This window comes from Anopheles funestus, chromosome 2RL, assembly GCF_943734845.2.
Source record: "Anopheles funestus chromosome 2RL, idAnoFuneDA-416_04, whole genome shotgun sequence".
Lineage (NCBI taxonomy): Eukaryota > Metazoa > Arthropoda > Insecta > Diptera > Culicidae > Anopheles > Anopheles funestus.
Window position 1 is genome coordinate 96109959 of NC_064598.1, and position 27186 is coordinate 96137144.

A 27186-nucleotide genomic window follows, 5' to 3' on the forward strand; every position below is an offset into this window, starting at 1 on the left:
ACATACACATGGATGGGTGTTCGCTGAAAAACTTATTTATTATGCCCGCATGTTTAAATTAATTTCACATTTATTAATTAGCGGAATGAAACTAAATTATTCATCGATGCACATTTTGTGCGCGATGTGTGCGTCACAATAGGCCACCCTTCGGGACTAGGACTGCTGTTCAATATTGACTCACCATTCGCCCACCTTTCCTGGTGCATCAAAAGAGCACCTCCAACCGGGAATCAATGTTCAAAAGCGATTGTCAAAATTTCCCGGGAAATGTTTAATACCCAGCCATTTCCACACGATTGGAGGAATACTAAAACCCATGGGCATGGGTGGAAATGGTGCAAATGGGAACCATCATGAAATGGGAATTTTGTTTTTCATCTAATGATAGTATTAGAAAAATACACATATGCGCAATCGAGCAATCGTTTATTTTTCCCTCCGGCATGATGATGGTCGTTGTGAAGTTGTACTATGTCGAACTAAATGATAGAATTTGCTAACTAAACTTGAATATATGCTGATGGTTTGAAAGAAACTGAACAAAAAATGCTTAATACAAGCACACATTTGAGTCATACGGTGCTTTTCCTCTATTGCAGGCATGTCAAACTTCAGGATGGCTTTAAATTCTTCATGAATTTTTAAGATAACTATAAAGATGGATTGGCGTCTACAAGGAACTGATGTGTCTTGAGAGTCTTACGTTTATTGGAAGACCACATAACACCATCTAAATGATATGTTATCGGCCCAAACTCATTTAGAGCACTCTCTAATTTTTATGTCCTGTATTTTATTCCTTGTGGTTTCTACTTCTACTTCTACAATGACAATCTTCGCAGGATGGTTCATAGCAATGTTCATATTTAAATGCAAACGCTGTATGAAATTGTTTGCCATGTGAAAAATGTCTCTCATATTGCAAACGTGTTTGACATCTCTGATTTGGGGCTTCAAATATATCTCTTTTTTTTTGGGTAACTGAACCAGAGGCATAAATTTATATTTTCCTATGAAATGATACTAGGTCTAGTGTATTTTTTAAGGATATTTATGTTACCAGCTCACGAAACCTATCTTTCCGGTTAACACAATTTTTATGATCCATTTTTATTATTTTCTTACAACATCCTATGCACATTCTCATATTGCCATTTGATTTTCCATCTATTTCATTCCACAAATTCTACTAAATTCCCTCAAAAACCAACAAAAAAAAAATACATTTTTGAGGATTCATTAAATAAACCTTCGCTTCCAAATGGCTGGTACACCAGTTTTAGTGTCAGTTACATAGGTTCCATCCCGAACCAAGCGCCCATGAAAATGGCTTTTCACCTATCCAACACGACCCAAAGGACGTGGCGATAACGTTTCACCGCTAAACAATCCATTGCCAGCCCGTGGGCCACCGCATGCGTGTCACGTCGCGTAATGGAACCAAATGATAGCTACATTTCTGCACTTACCAAAATCAACCATCCTAATAGTTTGTTTCCGTTTTTTTGTGTGTGTGTACCCCGTTGGGCTGCATTTTCGATTGTCCATCCTGTCACGTTCATGCTGAAAGCTGTGGAATAAATTTAGAGAACCTATCCATTTAACCTCAATTCCCCCCGCCTGTGTTCACACCCTTAGAAGGGAGAGGGTTAACGCAAATACTTTTCCCCCATTGCATTCGACACACATTTCGAGGCGGTATCGGTAAAGGGCTGCATGGCTGCTGTGACCGCCGGTTCAATTACTAACATACCGCAAATGCCATTACACTTTCAACCTCAACCGCGATTGGTGATCCTCGAACTTTCCGTCACAGTGGTCGAATAATTGTTTTCAAATTGCACCCAAATTGTCCGACCTATGCCCTATGCCTTTCGGGTCAATCGGAACTATTAAACGACTTTGATTTGGCGTGTATTCAACATCCTCATTACACGAATGAACAAATATGGTTCTTTGTTTTTTGAACAGCATTATTTTGTCCCACCCAAAAACCAATATTGGTTTGCGATGGTTGCTAACGAACTATTTCCTTACTTCAGATGGTTCGTCAGTTTACCGCACGAAATTATCATCGATATTGTTCAACTCAGCAGTAGAACACAACATCAAGACAAAATATGTCCCTTGTCAGCCACAAAAATTGACAGTGGGACAGAGAAAAGATGATTTAAAAGAAACGGACTACAGCAAATTATTTTTCCGCTTTTGATATATATATTCCTTGTCAAGAAAATTATTAGTAGTTTTCCCCATTTTTAAAACTCTCGTCAAATAAACAACCATTTGTAAACTGTTCCCAATCGTCGACACAACTGTTTGCTGCAAAATTAACATTTTTTGTTAATAATCTTCCTACAACCAAGCGCAAAAAGCCAATGAAACTCCTTCATGCTCCTTCACAGCGACCAAAATTTGATTTACCACACTTTTTCATATGCAGAATCCCAGCTGTCTTACACAACCATAAGCCCCTCACCGAGCGCAGGGGAATTTAATAACCAGAAACAAAATTTAATTTAACCCCTTTTTTTCATCAACTTTTCGTCCATCGGGTCGGGACTTCAATTTTCCTACCACCCAAAAACACATCATGGTTGAAGTCGAAAAGGAGGCGCCCAGTCAGTGGCGACGAGTTTTTAAGAGATACACAACAGAACAGAAAAAGGCAGATAAAAACGTAAGCCAATCTTACGCGGAAACAACAACGGCGGGATAAATGGGCGAATACTTTTTTCATTTACTTAAGCAATCTCTCCAACAATGGAATCACCACCGAAATTCGGTTGGTTGGGTTGGGGAACCGAAGGTACGGGAGGCGTATCGGTGACAAAAACAACAACAAAAACCAGCTCAAGGAAGGGCCGAAGCGTGGGTAATGTCTGGGTTATGTCAGCGTCGTTCATCAGATTTCGTAAACCGTATTCCTGGCAGAAACGGCGCCCACTTTCCGCTTCACAAGGAAGAGCACAAGGAAACTCATAATAAAGACATTCCCTTAGCCGTTGGGAGGTGGGGGCCGCGAAGAAAGACAACAACAACGGGGATGCCTCTTTCTGTTCGATAATTTGTCCAACAATCGACAACCGTGCAAGATCGGGGATGGTTTGCCGGATACTGTCCCGCAAACGTTTTGTCTCCGAGCGCTTGCTATCCCCATGCTCTCCACCTCATGGCAGTATCACCCACTTGTTAATTGTATCGTTTGTTGTTTGTTCTTCAGCGTCGTCGGTGGCATTTTGGAAGGCAGATTTCATGATAGTACGGTTCGTAGGAGAGGAACAAAAAAAAAAACTAGACGAAAAATGAACACCATGCAAACTCGCAAGCCTTGATTGTTTCGTTAGACATCGGTGGACAACTCTCTGTTACTATACAAGGCAAAGAGCAAAGGGGAATCAAAAACAATTGACAACATTCACTTGCTAGGACGACCTTGATACTATCGAGCATTTGTCCATGGAATGAACTTATATTCGCCTTTTAGTGAAAGGAAACTTTGTTTTCCTTTTCCGCGCAGAAAGGATTGGTAAATTAATAAGCTTCAAAAGCTCTGACACTTAACGGGGGTTTCTTCCTGGAATGTGTTTTTTTTTAAATTTGATTATTTTATTTGTTAATTTTTTCATTTTTCTGCTTCTCTTCAGTTTGATTGATGCTTCAACTTGCAGAAATGTGAGAAAAAATTTTCTGGATTTTTCACACTTGCTTGTTTTCCATTTTCATTTATTATTATCTAATACTTGACTTAACTTGAACAACACGGCTAAAAAGGAGCATCTGAAATGAAATAATTAAAGCTTTTGCTTTAGAATTAGTATATTATACTGCAACTACATTCCTATTATAACTCCATCTAGATTGTTATGTTCGACCATTATTTTTCTTGCTTCTGCCGTTGAATGTAATGCCACTTTTTTGGTAAGGTTTTCCCAGTCCGTTTTTGTTCTGTTGTTACTGTTTTTCCTAACATGATGCTCCATCAAAATGCTTGAAGCCGTGAACAAGACCAGATCCTAATTAAGAAGCATCTGGGTGGGTGGGCTAGAGTCGGTAGCAAATTAAAAAATACTTCACCAATGAACAACTTTTTCAACAATCCTTCCCCTTTCCAAACGTCCGCTAGATTTGGTGGGCTACCACGGGTAGCCTGGTAGTAATAATGCTGAAGTGTAATCCTTCTGTCGCATCGGCGTTGATGTCCTCTCCGTGTCCCCTCGAGGGGTGTAACACTGCACGAACCGTTCCGTGAAGATGGAAGATGTATGTAGGTGTGTTTGGTATATCTGGTATCTGTATGAGTGTGTGTGTGTGGAGAAGGGATGTGTATTTGGTACACAAGAACACGACCCGTTCACTTCATCTAACAAGCCCCTGGGTGGAAAGCTTTTAACCGGCAGGTTTCGTAATGAGAGTAGGCCGCTTGACGAATTCGTTTTAATTAAATTTTTGCTCTTCTAAACTTGTTCCCGGCGTACAGCTTCCAGACACTACTACTGGCAAGAGGGGAACCAGCACCAAGTGCCAGCTGAAGCGTTAAGGAGTGCCGTAGTCACTGTGTAAAAGTTAGGCCTGTTATAACCTTAGCTGGAAAGCAGAAAATTGGTGAAAAAGATACACACTCACACAGAAAAAAAAACGAGCTAGCTTTAGATACGTACACTTGTGCGAACGCAGGAAGTATGTAAGTGGACCAATAATGTCACTCATACTCCTCCAAATCACCCACCAGTCCCCTACGAAGCGAAACATCTTCAGATGACAAAATTAGCTCCAGCTGTTGTCGGTGTACATCATAGCATCATGGCTGAAAAAAGTAAACAAAATTTGGCTAAAAAAAGAAAGTCGCTAAAGAAGAACATCTAAGCTTGGTGCGGTAATCACTAGCGCAAACATCAATGTACGATGGCGCACCAAATGGTTTGACAGTTGTGCGGCAACGGATTGACACAAGCCCGTGCGCACACATCAAAGCACTGACAGTTCATATTTATCTTAGTAACTCCAAAGGAATCGCAGCTTTTCGCAGCCCTGCAAGACACTGTCTGGAATGCGTCATTACGGTTTTACGTCAATATTGACGCGCTTCATGCCCAAGGATGCAAATTCGCGAAGAGTAGGTGCGTATTAAAATTAACAACCTGTAAAGACCTTACACACCACACGCGCGCGCCTTAATTAATTGCGTGTCTTCTTACACAACACCGAAGGAAAAACCGCTGGGAAATCTATATTTCCTGCATTTAATCAAATTCAATTAGACACCACATCCTTCCCGACGAAAGGGAGTCACACACACACACACACTGTGCACGACCATGGTTAAAATATGGCCCTGGCATAACACCTGCGGGAACTAGCACCGTAATTGCCTTCGTTTGCAGAGTTTGTCGTGCCGGTGCCGGTAGGATTGATTTTATCACGGGCAAATATACGCTTCATATGCACCGTTTCATAAGGGATAGATATAGAGGAGGACGGAAATGTTGGAGGGACAGACAAAAGCAGCATTAATAATCAGCATAACTATTCTGCAACATCGACCGAGCTGAAGTAAGAGCGGATTCGCTAGCTAGTAACTACAATCTACAGCACGACCCAGTTGCACTGTAACGAATGCATACAGATGCAAAAGGCATTCATAACGGTGCTGGACAATTGCGGTTTATTAGCCTATTTGGATCATTACGATGCTGCTGATAACTGTGCGATATTGTGAACTTGTCAACATCGGAACGATGAGCGAAGGTGGCACACCGATGGGGATGCTACTCTGTAACAGATGGTCATGTATATGAGGGCAAAAATATTTGGAGAAAAATTTAGTTCGATTTTCGATTGTTAATCCAGTTGAATAAATAACTTTTGTACTAATTTTTTCTTCCCCAAAAATTGCACAATTTCTTCACTTCAACTCCACTTATGAAGTTTATATTACTCCACTTTTACCTCGTGGCCTACAACTCCAACACCAAATGATATGCGGTCTTTCAGCACCTACAACGGCACTAACGAATTTATGTTTAAAGACGTGAATTAAAAAAAAATCCCCTCAACTACTACTTCACACCTTCCCACCCGATCTTCCCGGGATCTTACTGACACATTTCCACTCATTAACCAGGGCGAAAGTAACGTGCGCAATGGTCTCCACGGTCTTCACGGGAGCGTTTCGCAAAATAGCGCTCCCTCCAATAACATTGGCGGCGGTTAATCACCTGGACTCATAAATCGTGTCAGCGCGCGCCACCGGCTTTAGCAGTGGCTCCGACCCGGGCAGACCGGTTTCTCAACCCGGTCTCATTAGCACCGAAATGGTACGTTTACCGAAAGGTGCGGAAGCGAAGCCTACCGGCCAATTTCGTTTCTCCCGAACGATGGCCGGTGCTAAACAACAACAAAAAAAGTAATGCATAAATACATTAAAGAAAGCATAACCCGGGGGGGACGCACGCAGACTTGCGCCGGATGGCGTTGCATGTTGGCGATTTATGCCATAATTTCTGACCATTTCATGGAATGGCGGAGCTATTTATATGTTTCTTGGAGGTTGGTTGTTATGATAATTTTCTTACCGTGCGCCTTCTAAACCATCTGACCGGAAGGCTCGTGATGGATTCTAATGACAACTTATGATGTTAGTAAGACACCGTGAAGTGTTCTATAGAGGTGTAAAGCGAACCAATCAAGTTCTTATGGTTCCTGGCGTTAGTAAAAAGTAATTAAAGTAGGAAATAGTGAGTTAGTATCAAAATCCAAATATGTGTTGCTTGTGTATTCATAGAAATAGGATAATAATTAGGAGATATTAATGTCATTTTTATTAAATGTATTTTTCCATTTATTTCTTGGTTTTCCCAAGCTTTTTTGATGTAATTTCAATAGTTTCAATATCGCCGAATTTATTAACTATATCCTTAACTTTGATGCGTTTACTCATGATATTTTATAGTTAAATAACTCTAACAAAATTTCTTTAAAAGCTTCATGGCTCATTGAGAATATTCTCTTCTCAAGCCCGTTTCTAAGTCTCCTCATTACTTTGTTTGAAATACCTTCCCCAAAAAACCTTTAATAATAGCCATTTCGAACAGTGCTTTACGGAATATGAATCAAATACAATCCGTATCCAATCATAACCCCCCTTCTTTGGATGTCGTCGATACGGAAGTGATAAATCATGTTGATGAATTAGTATTCGCTTCACCATCGTGCTTCATTTGTTTGCTTTCAGTTCGAATGCTCAAAGCTCGTTTAGTGGCAGCTTACAGTACATACGGTTGACTCGCACAAGCTTCTGGAACGAATTCCGAAACGATACTAAAGTACCGAGCAGTGCGACAAATGCCACATGCCCAGCTCGATGAGAATCAAAACAAACCACCGTCAACGGTCCGATGCCCGAAGCTTCGAAGCACACTGTACATAACGCTTCCCCTTCGTACGAAGCGTTTGGCTTTATATGCATTTTATACGACGGTGGGGGACTTGCGCAAAGCTTTTGCGATATTTTCCTCTTTTTTTATTTTGCCCTGTTTGTCTGTTAAGCTCATCACGGCGCAAGAGTGAGATGACTGGAACGGTGCCAACAACTCCCCACCAACACTGGGGAGCATTCGGTGTGCGCATGTGAGCAAAAAAGAAATGTAAAAAAATCGCTCCGCTAGCAACAAGTTTCCACGTGCTTTTTTTTCTAAAATATTAAGCTAAAATTAAGAAGCTTTCTATTGTTTCAGAATATTTTGCGGAGCCATTGGTTGGTGTTTTGAATTTTCCTAAATTATATTCGTTTCCATAAGTTCGCTCACTGTGGCAAGACAAATTATGTTGTCAACATTCAAAAGCCCTCCCCTTTTTGTCCCAAAGGGTGGAGCATTGTTTCTACGTATTCACTTCCACTCACTCATGTACATATTTCTCTCTCTCTCCCTTTCTCTCACATCATCCCTTTCTACTTCTCGTGCTGTGGAGCACACGAAGCGATCGCACACGTGGTATGTGTTTTATCATTCTCATCATTCGTGATGCTGCATTCGCGATAGTGATGATATAAATGCTTTCTCTTCTGTTTTCTCGTTCTTCCCTCCGTTTTGCTTATTTTTTTTCTCTGCCAGCTTACATGCAACAAGTGATGGGCGTTTCAAACTGTTTCCACGTCTGTATCATAAATTAAGCTCGTTCAGCTGGCGGAGAAAAGCTCGCCACTCAGCTGATGCCGAACCAAACATTTGCATATAGCTCCTAGCACTAACCAGCGCATGGACGCTGTTTCATCAACCACATTTCTGTGTGTCTTTTACCTTTCGTAGGCGGGTGAGTAAACGATCGGTTTTTGGAGTCTTATTTTTAAGGAGTGCCATTACTTGAGTCCTTCGCTACAGCAAGAGACGATACCATACAAAAAAGTTACAATGAAAGCACATATGGCGAATCACATATCCACGAAAACCCGTAAGTTTCCGCCCTATTTGCTTTGGGTTTATTTGGTTTTTCTTGCCACATATCATTTTCAGAAAAACTCGAACTATCAGAACTAAGATCGTTGCACAGTCATGTTGAGTGTCTTTGTACAGCGAAACCAGAAAAATGCTTACCAAAAAGACTTAAATTCCAGGAAGAAAAGTTCAAAGAAATATGTTTTCTATATTTTCTGTTTTTGTTTTTGGAATTTATCAATTATGATACTATCCAACACTGTTTTTGATTTTTCAAACTAAAATTTAGACAAACAAAATAGAAAAATGACTTAAACACTTAACATGAAAAGGTATGTAGCGGCTACGCGAACATTACATTCTGGACAGAAACTTTTACGATAATTAAGAGATTTTGCCCATCGTCCAAATCAACTGAATTGAAAATTTCGAGAAGTACCGAAATTCAGACTTTATCATATGTCTACGAAAATTTATAAGCATGTAAAGAGTTAAGAAAAAACTTTGATAACTCATGGCTTTTTTAAATATCTCTATTACTGCAATTTTCCGCTTGATAATTTCAATTCAGAAGAAATAATTTCTGTTTTAGTTTATACAAGTTCTAGTAGATCCCTCTAAACGCAGGCTAGCAACCCTCGAGTTATTTTATTTGAGTACAAGGTTTTATATAAAAAATATACTTTAAACAATCAGTCTTCAGTATGAAGTTTTATTAAAATTCAACAAACGGAAGCAGATGCTTGCATATTTTTTTTTAATTCGCATTTCAAGATTTCTTTTGAATATTCGTTAAATAACATTAAACTTATTAATGAAACAAATTTTATCATCAACCTAGATGACTGAAAGCTATATTGGTTAACTACAAAAAGATTAGCCACACGAAGTGCACACACATTATGCTTATTTGTTTGCTTTGCGTTGTAATGTGATATTCAATCTGGGGCTTTTAGTATGGGAACGCAATAAAACTGCTTCACTTCTATATCTCTTTAAAACACTCCAATCAAATTCCGTTACGGCAAAGCCTATCTTCACAGTGATCTAAACGCTCCTTTTAAACCACCTTCCATTTATCCACAGCGCACTATCAATGAAAATTACACATTCATCAGTATATCTATAGTCAGCAAACCATATCTTTACGACATTTCGCCTTACGCCGCGATCTCGCTGAGCGATTGTTGAGTTTGTTATTACCATTTTCACACATTAACTCTTCCACTCGTTCCGAAAATGGCAATTCAAGCTTTCATTAGCTCACTGACACTGTTACGGTGGGTTGGTTGGTGTCTTTCGAAAACGTTGTGCGATTAAAACGAAAATCAGATGGACATGTTTCGATGCACACGTGGGCAAACAAAAAAAAGTGTCTTAATTGTTACTGATGGAGTGATATTTACCATCGTTTGTTTAAAACCAACATCCCTCTTATTTGGCCTATTACGAAGAATAAAAACCGATGCACGATGGGAATTAAACCAATGTGGATAGCAACGTACGGTGCACCTAAAACACCGAGGAAGCAGCAAAAAGAAAAGCACAATGATAATAAAAATACAAAGCAAACTCAGCCGTACCGATTATGGCAAGGATTTATGTTCATAATGCTTCGCACAATTGAGGCACTTAGGAGGTGGAAAAAGAATTATATTCTGCACCATTGGGTTTTGTTGCACCGAGTGCCCTTCGGAAAATCTTCCCCGCTGGAGTATGCTTTGCCAGTGGAATGGAGTTTTTAAATCCAACTACTAACGTACGAGCACATATTCACCTTTCACCACACTAGCGGGAGCCAATGGGGCCAATGTCGAAACACTTTTTGCAGGACTCAAAAATGGGCGTCCGGTTACCATGGAGCAAAACCTAAATAAAAACCGGCCACTCTAGTCTCTAGGATGCAAGCATGCTTTCCATCAACCGCTGAGCACTCGATCCTGTTCGGCCAAGCAAAAAAAAAACACAGGAGCAGGATTTACTTCGCGTCCATGCACAGCGAAACAATAATACTTGCACACATAATGGGGTAGAGATTTTACAATGACCAACGTACGAAACCAACCACGAACGAACGCAGTGCCGGACACTACTTGAGACGGATTATTTTCTGCTTCCAGTGTGTCCACAATACCTGCTGGATGGTTTTAGTTGAAATATTTCATGCTAAACTTTATGCTATTTGCACATTTTGCATACAATTCTACATATGTTTTTTTTACCACGGATTGACGACTGTTGTTTCTAGCCCGGTCGGGGCGCGCTGTACCAAAATATTTTCTCAACTCACGTAAACACTGCAATGTAAAGTAGCCCCTTGGGAAGTGATTTTTTCTCGACTGAACATTAATGTGACTATCACATCGTACGGCTGGGCAGGAAACATAAATCTTCATCCCAGGCAGAAATCTGATGATGGTCATCAAGATATCAAGTGCTGGGATTTCCTTCTTGAGGGGATTTTATTCAAGCGAAAGGGATATGATATTAAGGAATTGTACTTTTTCCTTTCATAAAACAAAAACAATTTTTCCGAAATAAATTCTACAACATTTTGTACCATAGAATATAGATTCTTTCAGTTAGTTACAAGAGACTAATTAACAACTAGGTTTGTTTTACTTCCGCTAAAAGAACATTAAAATAGTTATACTCAAATAGTATACTCATATATAATTAAGGTAATAATTATTACTATTAAAAACACTGACTCTTCGCTCGCCTCCTTTTACGGTACACCTTTCAAGGGTTTATCACAACAAACTATGAGTACGTGCCGCAACATTGCTTGTAATAAATGTGTTGCAAAATATTATTACTCCTCGACCCATCGCCGGTACCACCGTGAGATGGGGATGAATTTGGCCAACCACGAACAAATCGGAGCGCACCAGGTATGTTGGTTGCCAACATCCGAAAAATGGCCCGCGGCTCGAAAGGTAACACCGCACCGGTATCAAAGAGTGAAACCAGCCTGCGATGGCATTTTTGTTGGCGAGAAATGAAAGATTGTACTCGGTAGATAACAGAACCCTTCTTGGTCGGTCGGTGCATCATACCACCGGTGCGGTTGTAATGCACGCCCTTTTGGAAGGAAAATTAGCGACCGTGGTGCATGGAGGTAAGGGAACCCTTTACGAAAACATTCCCGTAGGCAAGTCATACCATATACTTGTACGAACCGGTCGGAAGGTGGATAAAACATTGAAAAAAAAAACGAGCATAAAAATACTGCATTACAGCTGGCACACATGAACACACACACGTTCAGCGCATAATGTATGCAACATGAAGCTTATTAGCTTGTGGCTAAACTGATTAACATATAATAAAAGAGTCGAGCAAAATGTGCACCAAAGCTATCTTCCTCACGTTGAGTGAAGAATGGCAGGATACATAAAGAAAGAGGGCTAACGAAAATCGCTCGACACAGATCTATTGGTGTAAAAAAAAACTATTATCAGCATCAGTGCAATGATATCCGCTGCAACGGTTCAGCGCATACTCATTGCTGGACAGCTGGTACTTTTCTTGAATAACAAAACTAGAGCATTAAAACTTCATTCTCATCATACTGTCAGGAAAAATAATGTAAAATGGAAAAGGGCGATCACAAAAAGGGTATGGGTAACATTATTCTTTGAGTCAAACAAAACTTCACGATCACCGTCACCGATAAACGAAAGAAAGGAAATTGAAAATGATCGTTAGCTGAGTGTTGCTGGTAATTTTTCGATCACGAAACTTTTGTTTGATATAAATCAATTAAGTATGAATGGTACGATGTTAAATGGAAAATAGAATAATTCTAAAATGGCGTTTAAAGGAGCATGCTAAAGCATAAATATTACTCATTGTACATAATATGAGTTTTGTCATTTTATCGAGAAACTTTTACACTTTTCTCGCTTAAAAATATTTATCCAAAATCCCAAAATAATCCATCGGTCTAATCCCATAGTTAAGCCGTTTAAATTTTCCTCCCATTTCCCTGGTTCGGTAAGTTTTATCGCCGGAAAATGTCACATTCCACAATACGTTCGCTGCCTTTAACCAGACAATAATGTTCTGAAACTTTTCCCAAAAACTGGGTTCCATTCTCGCTACAGCAGATCCCGGAACATGTGCACTGGACGCAAGTGAAAGAATTTTGCACCACGATCCGCGGTTTTTCACGCAACACGAAACTGGCCACGGACCTTTTTTTTGGTAGACGCGACGCGTGATTGGAATTTGGCTACATTTTTTCGCAAAAAGGTTCAACGCAAAATTTTCACTAGACCGCGGTTTTTTCCGAACAACCAGCGTTCGGTGAAGTAGAAGCCAATGGACCAAAGGGATTCTAGCGCTTCGTTGTGGTATTTAGTCACAAAACCACTTTTCTGTTTATTAAATCAAGCTTTATTTTCTTCTGCCACGCTGCGTCTGTTGTCTTTTCCATCCCCAAAAAACCGAGGATTATCGAAAATAAACCCTCTACACTTGTTTAAAAAACAAAAATCCCCAACAACCCAGCGAGTTCTGCTAGTTGCACCACAAAACCGAGACTTTTATATAACGATCAAAAGCTGGCCATCGCTTCATCGCTTTCCTCCTGTGCCCTGCCAACGGTGGGAATTCGGTGAGAAAATATGCCACCAGGAACGCACAACGAGGCGCCGGAAAAGAAAAGCAAGAAAAACATAAATCCCAAAGCCCTTCAAACCACATCAAAAGCAGTTTTTATCCCAAGCGCCTCATATAAACTTGATTATGGAATGGTTCGGTTGGTACGATTTCAAAAAAAAAAAAAAAACTTCGATCAAGCTCACTCTGTGCGATAATATTTTCACTCATCTTCCCCATCCAGCAGACACCCAGGTTGCAGGAGAAAGCAGGTGGAAAACCGAAATAAATCGAAGCCTTTAAACCCGGCGCGCAGTTGGAAAGTGTTAGTTGCCCAGCCAGACACAAACCTGGAGGAAAATCCGGGAAAAGTAGCTTAACAATTTATCCACCGTAAAAATGTATAAGCTCGAAGCAAAACATGCGAAACAAAGGCACATTTTTCTGGATTTCAATTCCTGCCCTGGGAATGGATGTGCAAAACGATGAAACAATTGATTGTAGGATTTATTATAAAAAAGGAGACAAAATTGTGTGCCCCAGAACAATATGCAACTTTTATCCTTTCGTTGGTGGAAGCGAAAAACAATTCGGTTGAATTTAATTTTCCAAAATGAAATTTTCATAACCGTAGGAAATGGTATTATCAATAATAAAATTGCATTTAATCTTAAATTCTTTTCTTATGTAAAACATGGAAAGTATAAAAAAGTCTAAAAAGTATTATATTTACTTTTGATTTTAAATATTCAAGAAAGGAATTCGTAGAACAAAAAGTTAAAAACAGCTTAAGAAACCCCCAATCCCACCAATGCGATTTTTTTTTCATTTTACGACTCGGAAACATGTTTCACACGGACATTTTCATGTATCCTACTTGGTTATTCAAATTTGTTAGACATAAATTTGATCCGCAATACACGCAAACGGTGTCAAAGCGACTTCTCTATTTCACCACCCAAATCATGCAAAGCGTTTCTTGAGATAGCAACCCAACAATCTATCAGTAAGACTGAAACGTTAATTCCCCAGCGAGTGGTAGCACGAGAAACAGTTACGCTCGTCCTGAATATCCTGTCAGGATGGAGTCTGACCGTCACAAAACTGTCATAAGCCAGTCTTGGCACACACGCTCACTGGTTGACGTGGTGTAATGTGTCTGTTTTGTATTTTAAATTTATCATTTAACATTTTATTTTATCTCCCCGCAATGATTGTGACGTATATCCGTGTGCGAATGTGGGCAAAAAAAACCCCGTCACTTGACGGTTGTACGGTTGTACGAAAAACCCACCCTAGTCACGCGCAACACACGGAAACACGACATCGGAGCATCGGAGATAATGTTCATGTGAATTATAAATGATCCCAAACGGATTCCGTTTTATTTTATTTTTGTTAGCTCCTCCGCTTTACGTGTTAATTTTTTCCTCATTTTGACGTACTGCAAGAAGAAAGGAAATGCCACAACATTCTGTTTTGAGCTACCACCTACCTATACGACAAGACGGTGTCTAAACTGCACCGTTGCCCCCGAAACGTAATAGTAGGATATGTGTTTGGTTTCGTGGTTTGTGGGTATGTTTGAGTCTTTCGTAACAGTTGCACGGAAACATGGCAAAGGATATTCCTTCCCGATGCTCCCGAGCAGTGCTGACGACCAAAGACGCGCGGTCGTAAAATGCTGTCTTGTTTTTGGGTGCGAGGTTTTTGAACGACTTCGATCACGTCAGCTCACGGCTGCTCCGGGCGTAAGTCACGTGGTGTTGCCTTGACATGCTGTTTGACATTCTGAGAGCTGCTGCATAATTTATCCACCGAATTATGTACCGAGTCGAAAAATGGACAGTTGGACCCCAGGTCCCTGGACAACGTCGTTACGGTCCGTTTTCGTTTTTCCACGGCACCTATTCGTCATACGTCCTCGCTCTGCTATCAAACCAGTAGATAGTGTGTCTAGTTAGTTTCACTTTTTTGTTTGCAAAACCGGGAAATTCCTTTCCCTGATGCTTGCTGACGAATTTCCAACAAGTAGCATTTCTCATGCTTCGATAGCTCCCTATCGTTGCATCATTGATGCGAGTGAATAGTTCCATTCCGCAAACAGACAACAAGCAGCTCCTTTTACAGTCGCGTTGGAAAATAGCAAAAACATCTTCAAGAAATGCAACAAAATCGTCTTCAAGGGAGAGACATTGACAGGCGATTATGATGTGGATGAGGAGTGGCGTTTTTTGGTGTAAAACTAAGGGGAAAACAACCTTTTCGCATCTGCAACCGAACAAACCGACCTGAGGGATGCACTTGATGTCGAGATGAAGAACGTAGCGCACGATATAAGCCATCAAATAAGAACCATTCATGTATGTTTGCGACATAAGCGGAGCGATTTAATTCAATTCATCGTGGACGTTCATAGAAGAAATGGTTTTTGTAATATCCCATGTGATTTTTTTTAAGTGCACATTTGAAGTTGATTGAAGAAATTTAATATAAGGGAAGATCATTTCAATTATTGAAGTTTGTCTGAAAAAAAAATTAATTTGATATATTTTTATCATGTACTCGACATAAAATAACTACAACCTTCCAAAAACAGATTAATTTTGTGTTGAATTCTCAAGAAAAACGATTAAATTTTCATGGTGGTCAATCTCACAATATGTTTATTGTGAAGTAATTAAGTGGTTTGTCTTTACCTTAACAATTATGTGCTCACTACCGGCTATCCAACCATTTTGAACGTCGCATAATGGCACCAACCCTAAAAAGCCGGTTCATTATATCGACGACGCTTTGTCATCCTTCGAGTGAAGCATTTAAATTGCACCCATAAGCGTATATTGTGCGAAGTCTCTCTTCCCTACCTTTGTTTTTTCGTTGCATTCAGATTCACGCCGATTGTGCTAGAATTTATTTCCCATTTTTGTGTGCCTTTCAGCTGCATTTCGTGCGCTTCCCCATTGATGCGAGGCTTTCCCAGCGCCGGTTTCGCCAAAGACTTAATGCGCTTAGCGCTTTGGCATCACAGCACCGTTCAGCGTGGTCCTGTTTACAACCATTTAAAACAATCATACCACATCATACTCGTACCAAACGGACGTCGTCGTTCTGTACTATAAGCTGTGTGTACGGTGTGTGAATGAAAAGTTTGCCAGCAGGGAACACTGAAGCTTCGAGCGCAAAAACTGACCACATAACGATATGAACTCGCCGGTTAGTGGTGTCTTCTTGTGGGGCGTTTTTTTTTAATTCTCTCTGCTGGGTTCCTTTTTTCCCGGCACAGCAATGGCGTGGCAATTTCGAACTATGGTCAGTCCCGTTGGCATGGTCGCTCTTTTGCGGATGACAGCGCTTGAAAAACATATTTACCACACGGCAACCGCTCGTTGAAGGTTCGCGAATGAAACGCATCCTCATCATCGTTACTGTACTGACCACCACCCGCATTTGAATGGCGTAGAGGAATATTATGTTCTGCACAAAAAAAATGTAGGGATAATCCCACCGAATGGAAAAAAAAGATGCGCAAAGACACTTACTGTAAAGGGTAATGTGTAAATGAAATAAAAATCTGGAGGAAGGAGACTCCCCATTTTTGGGAGAATATTTTTTGTTGGTTTTTTCCCTTTAATTTTGGTGATAAAAATTTTTCTACTTAAATTTTAATTTTTTAAATAAAGTTGCTAAGCTACATTCAATAAGTCCAAATACCTTTAACCCTCCATCATCAACGTACAATATAAAAATATTCTTTTGAAACTTGAAGTATTGAACAAAGCTTTATTTTCCTTTCTTCTCAACTGAACTGTGAGTGGAAATAACACGTTTTTGCTTCATGAAATATTTACACTAAAGTCTGCGGATAGTTCATCCATTCCTTTTGGATCAAATGCGGGATGCACTCTTGAACCTCAAACCCCATTCGTAGAGATGGCATCTTTGTGTAGGTTGTGTGTATTAAAACCGACCAGTTTCCCGTACGGCTATTCATATACTCTTTCCATATGTACTGCATTTTTCTTGCTAGAGTAGCTTAGAGAGAAAGAAGAAAAAAACCCACAAACTGTACCCTATAGAAATGCATCTGCTTGACCATTTTTTGTGTGTTTGTCCTCTTGTCACTGTGAAACTGGACGCGCTCACTAAACTGCTCACGTCAAGCTCTAATTCCAACTGAAGGACAGTTTTTCTACCGGACCGAAACCAAAAACCGAACCTTTTTCGTAGTGCCCAGGCAACATGTCGCGACTGCAGCAAAGAAACAGGGCACTGCAGCATTAAAACGACACCATGCAAAACGGAGGTGAATGCATTTTTCTCGCTACACTCTCGCACTCGCCTGAACCTGGGGACTATTCAAATATTTAATGGCGAATTTCTGTGCCCTTAACTAACATCGGTTTGCCAACGCAAACAGATGCATGTGTGGCATCTACGCAAAAGTGAGATATTTTTTTTGGGTCGATCTGATTTTTCCGAACTTTGGGCTCGTTTGCATGCACCAAATTGCATACACGCTAATTTTTTACTTTGAAAAGTAAATGGAAAAATGCAAATCCTTCCCGTTGTGAACCTAACATAGGTGCATGCAATAGTCCACAAAAAAAAGAAAAGACCATTCGAGTTCTTTTATTTTTCTATTCTACATACTTCGATCAGCTTTCCTGTGTCAAAACGATTAGAAGCGGGTTTCCCAGACAGGACTTGCTCAATTTGGCCAGATTCGAAACGGTTGCAAATTGCTTCTGTGACTAGAAATGCTGACAAAAAAAAATATCCCTTTTTCTTGTGCGAAGGTCCAACAGAGTGCAACTGACCTCCACCGGATGGACGATGATGCATTCGAATGCACACATCGTTCGAACATGTTACCGTGAGTTCGGGAAATGATGCGGAAAAAATTGTCGACCAGGATTTAATAAAAGTGCAGTGCTGCAGTGAAGGATCTACCTTTTTCGCGATTTAAGCTTTGAACAGTGTGCAGGGTTCTTCGATGATCCAGGCAGAGAAATTAATTTCTAACGGAAGTATCATTAAATAATTGTTTGATTAGAAAAATCTCTTAATGAAAACTTTCATTTTTATTGCCAAATAAGGATCATCTACTATCAATAGCTTCGGAAACAATTTTCCTATAAGCGTGAAGCAACCCCTTACCGAGAGATTTTTCTTTTGGCCGAAAAGCAACAGACGAAGATTGATATTTTATTCAAACTGCACTTTTATCACCATCACTGTCAGACAGATTTTCTATACATCGTCCGTTGGTTTCCTCAACGCTTGCTTGACCTCCTCGCCCCCAAAACGACAACCACAAGGGCACGTGAACGCAATAGAAAATGGTACCGCAGGATAACGGGCCAATCGCGACCTGCCAGTCACCATTCTACCTACCGGATACGATCGAAAACCTTCGTCGATCCTGCCTTACCTTTAGGGATCCTGCAACGCATATCCCACGAACCGCGGTACACAGCTGCAGTTGTGATTTGTGTTTGATCGTATGTCCCGCGTATGCATACATGCAGTCCTAACTCGAAAATCCATTAATATGATTTATTCAATCGCCACGACACGTCACCTGTCGTTCGTGCGAAGCGCCCGTAAAGGAGGGGTTTTGGTGGAAATGGGCGGGAAGCTCCAGTACCTGATTTGGTTCGCTAAATTCGCTTCAAATCACACTCAAATTGAAACTACTGGCCGGGGGTGGTTTCTTTTTTTGTTGCTATCAGTGTTTGTACACCTTTTTTATACGTTAGTTTCGTTGTTCGATTTGATTTTAAAATTTCATTTCACTACCACTCTACATAACAATTGCGATGCTGGATGTGTTGAATTTGTGGTACAATTGCACAATTGCATACATTTCCACACTCGTATCGGACGCTACCCCATCACGAAAAGGTTCGATCGACGAGCTGCCAACATGTGGTTGAAATTAGCCGTTTCCCAAAATGCGCCTCACAAAGCTCCATTGTACTTCACAAATGAATATTTTACAGGTGGTAAATAATTTTGACATGGTTTTGCTTTTTTATCCTCGTCAGGAGGGTTTTATTTATTTTTTTTGGGTTTCTCACTGAACACTCGTTCAAATTCTAACTCGTCTATTTCCATAATTATGGATTATTATTATTATTTTTGCATAACAAACAAATCTAAATGCTATGAAAAGAAATCTTGAAAACAGCAACATTTTCGCATAACTCGTCGGTATGCTACTCGGTGCCAAAGTTGAAACATTTATCAAATATTTATGATGAGCTGATCTACGAGAAAACTATGTTGTATTCTCAAAAAATTGGGGAGATATGCCGCCTGAAGTCTTTCTTATGTCAATTAAAGTAGCATTCATTGGCATAGACAAACTATCGTTCAATTGCTACAGAAGTTTCATTTCATATTGACATCGGAAATCATTCCATCCTAATTGACTAATTTTCCTATCCTCGCCCCTACCAACAACAACTAACCCGTCACATCCGGCCGTGTCCGAGTGTACGAGGTGTCAATAAAACGCCGTTCACGCTCGAAAGAAAAACCCCCCCAAAAAACGCTCCAAACAACGGAAACCGCGAACCGGACATCCGGACGACGGTATGGATAATTATAAGCAGCGGGAAAATCTGTCACACCATCCGGCTTTTTGGTCGGTATCGTCTATTATTCAACGCAACGCACAAAACTAAAACCCATCGGCCGCCATTTTCTGCCATTTTTCCGTGACTTTCCATACGCGAAGCTTAAACATTTTAGCGAACTGAAATCTTTTCCGTTCCGTTTCCCCCGTGAAACCGCGTAGAAGGATTTCACCAAAAAACCATTGCCATAATATGGAATTATTGGCAGGATGCTTTCGGCGTGTAGTACGGTCGCGGTACGTTGAGAAATAAACTAACCCGCGCGTGTGTGTGCAGAGGGCCGCTATTTTCCCTATCCAACATTAAAATTTGGTAAAGCAAAAGTGCTTCCGGATGAGCAGCGGTTATGCGAATAATAGTACGGCTCATGTATCGCGTATGAAGAGGATCGTAAGTAGCTTCCCGTCGGTTGTTCACATTTTTGCTCATTTGAATATAAAACCGAGTGCGAGTGTCACCGTGCATAGACGAGCGAGGTTTGCAAACGGATTAAAACACCGGATTATCATCGGCTTATGTTCTTTCTAGCCTTCACACACCGATATGAAGCGGTAAAGTATGCTGGTTTTTGCCATCCGTTTGGCGTGTGTACTGTTTTTCACGCTTGATAGCAGCCATGATAATTGGCCGAAACAGTCGATACGAGAGTGGCATAACTTTAGGACATCACTCATTACCGGTCAATTAAATGTCATTCGTTTTGGCCGTTTTTCCCAAACGGTTTGGCCCCCAGGAACCCCATTAAAAAGCTTCATAAATAATCTAAACCTGTTCGTTTTCGCTACTTGAATGGTCTTAAATTCGACATCACCACAGCAATCATCAATTGTCATCCGTGTTCTAGCGGAAAACATCGAGTACTTTATTTGAGAGATGTTATCATTGATAAGATGATTATAGGAGTTGCGCCTTCCAAACAAACATCAATGAAATTTGATCTAATGACATTTAATATCGAAGCATTTTGTGGAAATAAAGTCCACACAAAGAAGCAAATCGATACAATGTTTTCCTTCATCAAACATCAATCGTTGAGTTTTAATGCGATAACGTACCGATTCTCGGTAATGCTCTTCTCAGTGTCTCTCCAGAGGTTTGAGTTTTATAAGTGTACTAGAAATAAATAAAAAACAAAACCACCGGACGTCCGGTCTTGCTACACAATAATATTTATTTTCAGTGTCTTCAAATAGATTCCTTTCAATTCGTATCCATAACCATATCAATTATCTCGAGGAGGGAAAAATATAAAATAAGTGAGAAAAGCGCCATGAAAGAAAACATTCGGACAATCATGTTCTTTGAAGCGTCGTGTTAAAAAAAAACGAAATTGAAACCATCTTTAATAGGAATAAAAAAAAACGCATAATCCTGTGGGAGGTTTTGAAGAGAATCGAGGTGATTGCTTTTACCATAAGGTTAGAGGGTCAATTCTCATGCGAAAGATCAAACGGAAGCTTTGAGGTTAATCGTTTTTGAAAATATGTACAGACGCAATAGAAATTTATTGTCGCATTCTTCCTTTGAAATTGTTCTCAACATCTTTTGGTTCTGTTGGGGCTCTCTGTTAAAGATTGAAATATAAAATGGTTTTTCTTTTTTATATATGTAAAACTTTCTACATTGAGCACAATTTAAAGCATGTGTTTAATTTGTTTTCACACTCAAAAAAAAACCTCTCCAACATGTCTATTTAACCAAATTCCATTGTTTACTACATTTCGTAGTCCGTAGACTGAATAAAAGTCAAATATTTGCCAGCACGTTACAAAAGCAAACATTTTCCAAACCCTGGCAGCGGAAGTTATGCGAAGAAACTAAGGATGGAATTTTTATTTTCACATTCGCGACCAAAAACGCTTTACAACAATCCTCACACGAAACCTCAATGAACTTGGAAGATTTTCTTGTTTTTAAATAAACGTTCATCCCCCTACGTTTGTACCATTTTTCCGACATAAATAACATAATGGGAATTATTTGAAATACACACCTCGTTTTTTCGGGTTTGTTTTCCTTTTTCCACACCACAAACAAAATACACTGAACGCTAAATACTCTTCAACCGCAATCCATCCACCGGCCGCCATAGCTGCAAGCGAAAAACCGAATCCGTTAAAATGTAGCAAGCGTACAGAGAAATCATTTTCCCACCAAAAATTTGAAATTTCCTTTCTCTTTTTTTGTGATATTTTCCGTTTACTCGTATGTAGTTTCGTGGCTTTTTATTGTTTTATTTTAAAAACAAAAAAGGAAAATCCTCTTCCTCAATTCCCCCAGTTATTTATGTGATCGTTTTCACAAAAGCTACCACATCGTAGCGGTAAACATACAGGGGAAAATTGTTTTACCAAAAAAAGAAAGAATTCCTTTCCTTCTACTGGTATTTTTGGTCGTTTTACCTTATTTTAACCGAGTCAAAACAAATTTCGGTAATGTTTCCTTTTGCAAGGCTTGGAAATATATTTTTTTTAGGAATTTTTGCCCCATCATATCGATTGCAGCTATTGGGGTAAGGATATTTGGCCGAAAAATGGCATACAAGTATGTTGTTTCAATATTTATTTTCTGTCACATCTACAGTTATTTGTAGAGGTTGTGACTTTGGTGGAAAATATATTTTGTTATTGAAAAATAACCTTATTACTTCATAGCTTAATGACCTTTAAGGTCATGCTGGCCATTTCTGCCTTATTAGACATATTTTTACCACGTAACCGGATAGTCAATCCTTGCTCGAGTGACGATCCGGATGGGATTTGATACCACCGGACTGCCCCAATATCCTTATTAGCTTATTATTGCAGTAAATGGGGTTATTTCAATTTGTAAAATTGCTCTGCGATATAAGCTTTGTTGAGGAGCGAGTTTGCCGTCCACTGCCTTATGCTCTATACCCCTGAATGTATGCAATATTCAAAACATATCTCCTCTGCTCTGCTAAAGCTAACTTTTTTAGTTCAATGTTTCGTTTCTAAGAAAAATATCACACACTTTAAGCTATTTTTTGCAACTTTATCACCCAACCCTAAGTTTACCCTTATCAGCAAACATAACCACAAACATCAAACCGTCTACCAATTCATTAGAAACTTCGAAAAAATCAACGCAATCAACAGCGCACCGCAAAACACTCAAAGATCTAGTTCTGCTCGGAAAAAGATATTTTCCTCGCACGATCCACTTGATGTATTCATTTAAAATGTCCCGCCTTTACAAACCGCTTAAAGACGATAGCAAACAGTGCAAAATGGTACGATCTTTATTCGTACCCGGCCAACCGTTCGTGAAGCACTTGTGCAATGATTTCCAACACGAACACTGCCGGTATGGATACTCCGTTTTTTCGGGGGTTGAAATAGAGTATTTTCCTGCGACTGCAGCATGCAAGGAAAGCATCGGTGCATGTGTGCACAGGAGTGAATAGTTAAGTGGATTTAAACGTACCGAGTCATACGGCGAGCACACGTAAAAAGCATCGTAAGTATTTGTTCTTCTCATCTGATGCTCGAAGAACGAGCTGCATGGATAGTTTTTCGTTCGTGAAGGCATTTTGTATTTTGTTTTTTGTTTGTTTGTTTTTTTTTCGCTGAGTGTTGATAGTGCGTCCTATCACGTATCAGATGGGTGCAAACTCAAATCCCTTTTTCGTACGGTGTGTGAGCAACAAGGCGGAAAAACACACGCCACAGTATCCGGTTCTCATTCCGCCCGGGGGTGGGGGGCAGTATTTGACAGGATTTATAGTCAAAAGAGATAGGAAACGTTAAGCTTCACTGGCACGGCATCACAGGCAACCGCAGAATACTTTTCCTTGCTTTTCTCGTACACATACGGCGTATAATGGTGTACACGTAGCCCCAGCTACGGCAAGCAGCATCAGGTGAAAATTTGATAGAGTGATTTTTACCGAAACTAAATAAACATTAATGATGTGTTTTTTCGAGCATCCTCACCCTCCCGTCCCACACCCACACCCTGGCGCAGTCGAATGAAGCATACTCATGCACTGAAAAGCACACGTGCTGATGATGCTCGAACTAAACTCGCGTGCAACCCCCCCTTTTCGGAGTAGTGGCGTAACAAGAAGCACTTTTCAAAGGCAAACCCCGAAACTTATTTACATACACATACACACGGATAGGTATGGGAGGTGGTGTTTTTGCTAGTCAAAAAGGACTTTTGCAGCTGGCAGCTGGAACAGATAGTCTTAATGAGGATCAAATGCTGCCTCTGAACAAACAGGCCGTAGACCGGTGCCGATGCTGCTTCCCGGGGCGGATGTTCTTCTGGTGCGGTTTTGTGGTGTTCGTGATTTTGATTTTTCTAGTTTTAAATTATTTATTCTCGCACGCGCGGTTCCATTTAAACTTAGAACCATATCTTAGGTAAGTTTGGTGAATTGATAAGTTACTCGCATCGAAACCGAACAAGAACGATAAATAGGGAAGTTGGCAATATTTCTACACAATTTTATTGGTTGTTTATTTTAAGTTTATTTTAAGTATTTTTAAGTAAAAATTGTGTTTTAAGTATAAGTTGTGTTTGTGCTGTGTTTTTAAGTATAAGTTTATTTTTTCTGTTTAAAAAAATCTTTTAAATCTATTCATATGAATACATACATAAAAGACATAAGATTCTCAATTAAAACGCAATCAAAATAAATGATCAAAATAAATGATAAATAATTAAAATGATCAAAAGCACACCCCTTCTTTAATAATTAAAAGGAATTTTTCTTGTTGCGAGAATTCCTCGCATGAATCGCACTTTCACTCCATTCTGCTCAAAAACTAGTTTCATGCTAAAAATTTGAATAGAAAACTCCCCCCACAAATTACGCTACCGAAAACATCCGATTATAAGTCTTCACAGTCAAACAGCTTCCCGGTGGCTTTTCACTACAAAATTCGATGCACACGAACAGTGCACAAAACCGACGAGATGTCGATCTCGAGATGTGGAATGCTTTACTTAATTCCTTTACAAAACAAATTCGGTGCAAAAAGGCTTTCATTAGCGAAGCGATTCAAATCCGAATACGAAATTGTTCACTGCTTCTGTGAAGTGAAGTTATGATTGCTTCTGCAGCATCAATGATACTGACGATTATGATGAACATAATTGGATGTATAGTAAACGTTTAGCGTAAATCTTTTGCTTGATGAAAGAAACTTAAATTAATCTTAGACTTACGAAAAATAATCTATGAAGTGTACATTACTGACTTGTAGTGTACTACTTATGGTGAACCACATGCTAATTTGGAAAGAATTTAAATATTAAAAAAAAAACACTGGAAACCATGAGGAACAAAAATATCTAAAAAGATGAAACAATTTGCATCACCAAAAATATCAAATCTATTTGACTGGAGTATACTTCATCTTTAAACGGCCAAGCCTTAGACATTTAATTTGTATTCTCAATTTCTCCAAAAAAAAAATACCACTTCAGTCTCAGGGATGGGCCCTTACGTTTAATTTACGCATTTCAAACAGACAGGCCAAACGGTTAACGGTTAGTGTAAACAATTTTGTGTATAAATTTTATTTTATTCCCCTTGCAACCCATACAATATATCCCTTCCGTTTTCGGTTTCCTTAACCAAATAAGGTTCCCTCTGTCGAGTGTGATAGAATGCAGTCCTTGTTTGAATCCTCCAGCGCGTCGGAAGTGGTACAAAAATCTGCGTCAGGGTGAAAGTTCACCAGTAGGAACAGCGTGGCAATCAGTAGTGTTAGCCCACAGAAAAAAAAGAAAATGACCCACCCCCCAGCGGGTAGAACAGCGGTCTTGGCATGTTTCACTCATGCTTCCGACATGCTGATCCTTTCATGCGGTACCTCGTAGGGAAGCGATCCCACATCCCAATGGAATCACGTGGGTGAAAACGGTCAAAGATAAATCGAGAAAAAGTCCGCTCGTTCAAAATACGACGCACACATGCATCCGTTTAATTAAATATTTAACCTTTTTTGTGAACCATGGCTATCCATGGCGTATTATTTTATTTAATTTCTCTCGTTTTTTTCTCCACGTTAGCTCCTTAACTCACCAAACCCACGGGTACGGGTGTCTCACATTCTAATAAAGCACAGCCGTACAGGAAGCCCACCAACCGGACAGAGAATCCGAAACAAATGCCGCAACGCTCACATGTGGGTGTAATGTATCCGGATGAAAGGCCGCCCAGCGCGAACTCATCCGCACAACGGTACACCGGTTTTGCGCGCAGGTGAAGTGAATGAGATTTTGAGCACATATTTGCATATCATTATGATGAAATAAATTGTATACATTTTATTCTTACTTTCTCTCGCTGCTGGGTCCGTTTTCTTGCTCCCGGGAAAGCCAACCGCGCTAACCGGGGAAATGCTGAAGCGTCCTTCAGCACTTAAAGTTATGCGAGGCAACGCAGCGTAAAAACAATACCCTCCCAGAGTGGCCAATACCTTTTTTTTTGCTATATGTTTGTACGGATTCCGAACAATTTACTCAGGAAATACAATCCCAACCGGATTACAAAGGTACCTAACTGGTTTATACTTCTGTTGCTCCATGGAAGCCAAGTTCTTTCAACTAAATTTCGCCCAGGTCAACATTGACATTCTGGAATGCAATAATTAGTCTTGTGGTGAATATGAGAGGCATTCTCATCAGGATATAATGGAACGAAAACTATATCAAATCTACCGGAGAATGTTCCAAATATTTCCATCTGTTTCTTCTTTTTGCTTCAATATTATTTTTATAAATATTTCTACGTTGTTCAAACTTCCAAAAACTAGGAAATAAATTAAAACTTTCCTATGCAAAATCATAAGCTGGAACACGAAACAAAACCACCTCATGTAAAACGATTATAGTACCAAAAGAAGCCCATAAATTAATACCATTGTAGACATCACAGTTTAGCTAGCCAGCACTATTCAATTACATCTCCAAGGTAGTGGTCATACTGGCCAAACACCAGTACATAGCACAATTTGCCTGCTTGTGCCCCAAAGGAACGGTACAACTACAAAGGATGAATTATCACCAGCGCTTGTGAAAGCTCCCAAAAACACTCTCTAAACGATAGTGCATTGTTTTCTGGCATACCATTCTCCCGTCCGTTTGTTGAGTCTCAAACTTTACGTAGACCAACACCCGAACAACCGGAAGCCATGCGACACGTCAGCACCGTCCATAGAACCGGGGTACTGAGAAGACGAAAGTTTTATTTCATAATATGCTTACAACTGCTTTCCCATGCTAAGGGTTAGTTTTTTTTGTCCAGCCCCGCCATACTACGTTGCCGACCTTCGGTAGGAACTAATGAAAAATCGCAACAAACCAGCGTAGCATAACTCTCACTTCCTGTTTCAACAGTCTATGCACACGTCAGTACTGGCATCATCTCGACCAGGTTTCTCCCAACAAATCTTCCGGTAGAAAATGTTAACCCCAACACTTTCGGTCCGAAAATATGCTTTCGTAACACAATAGCGACTTCT

The 27186-nt window shown here is 39.9% G+C and overlaps 1 protein-coding gene across 2 annotated transcripts in view; it reads left to right on the forward strand.

Moving 5' to 3' along the window:
• Positions 1–27186, forward strand: part of LOC125763366 (uncharacterized) — a 391039-nt gene that overhangs the window by 256179 nt on the left and 107674 nt on the right. The gene's annotated exons all lie outside the window — the stretch shown is intronic.